Consider the following 1,486-nt stretch of genomic DNA (forward strand, 5'->3'; position numbering starts at 1 on the left):
GTCACTCCACACCCCACCTGTTTTTTTCTAATTATGTGTCCAATTACATTTCCCATGGCACGTGTGCCCCGAGGTGCATGAGGAAGAACCACGGTGCCTTCTAAATGGTGGTGTGAGGGCCCGAGTCTCAACACCACCTCTGACAACTTTCAAGAGCAGACAGGGTCATGTGTACACCCTGATGCTACAGCTACCTGGCTTCAAGTGCTGGTGTTACCGCATCCTCCCAGGTCAGCCGCGGCAGCCTGGTGCATCCTCTCACACCTTCCAGCAGTCTGAGCAAGCTACATACACACAGACTTAGATGCCCTGAAAGAAAAGGTACTTGCTCTTTGTATTTTCACCTCGGGAAAATAAATCACAACTAGATCAGCCAACACAGCAGTCTGACACGCCCAAACTCTCTACAGGAGGAGCTGCAACGCACTTTGTCCAAGGTCTCAGCCAAACAAGCGCAGTGCCAGGGCCACATCTGACAAGGGCAGCGCATGGCCTGAGGGCCCAGAGGAGCTTCCTCATAGCTCTGGTGTTACTCTCTGAGGACCACCATCCTAAGGACAGTCCTTTGCAGGCCCTTGTGGGCTTTGGTGAAGCCTCTTGGTCTAGCACCTGGCAGACGACAGACAAGGCTCCGGAAACCAGCGCCCGGGGCCTGTTGGTTCGCAGCCTTGCTGGCACCACACTATCTGGATGGAGCACACAGGAGCCAACACAGCAGGTCTCAGGCTGACCCAGTGCTCACAAACACCCGGCTTGCCGAATGCAGGGGGCATGGCAAGGGCTGACCCCCCTCCTTGGCTCACCTTGCCTACAGCCAGAATCAGGAGCACAGTTTCCTAAGGACCAAAGCAACAGGCCCAGTGCTCTGGTGGTCCTCACATAGAGAGACAGGGAAGGCCATGGCCACTCAGCACAGGCCGAGTCTCTTCCCCATGGCGCTAGTGACTGTCCCTGGCCTCAGAGGAAGATACTGAAAGGAGGCTACAGAAGCCCCAGGCCAGAGGGATGAGGGGAGCATGTGGACAAATCCAGCAGGGAGGCTCTGGGCACCTTGTTACTCGTGGCCATAAGACTGCCACCGCCTAAACACAAAACACAGGGCAGGGCTGATCAGAGCAAGTCATCTCTGGGCAGGGGGTGTTGTCTTGGGAATGTCCCATGAGGCAGGCCCCATTCCCAGTAGAGCTGGAGTACCTAGAAGGGGTGGCCACTTCAGATGGGCTGGAGGGCTCAATGTCCAGGCCACACATTACCATTTCTCTGGAAGAAGGCTTAAGACCAAGTCTGCACTGTCCACCTCTAGAGTAACAGACACTTTCAAACAACAGTGTCCCAGTAACTCTGAAATTCTGCCTGAGGAGGCAAGGAGGGGTTCTTGGAGACTCATGGGCCTCCCCAGAGCAACTACGGGGACTCTGCAACCTCCAGCCTTCACTCAACTCCGTGCCTTAGACTCAAGCAAAGGACGTAGCTGGAGAAGCACAAA

This window comes from Otolemur garnettii, unplaced genomic scaffold (assembly GCF_000181295.1).
Source record: "Otolemur garnettii isolate 467f Iridium unplaced genomic scaffold, OtoGar3 scaffold00139, whole genome shotgun sequence".
Taxonomy (NCBI): domain Eukaryota; kingdom Metazoa; phylum Chordata; class Mammalia; order Primates; family Galagidae; genus Otolemur; species Otolemur garnettii.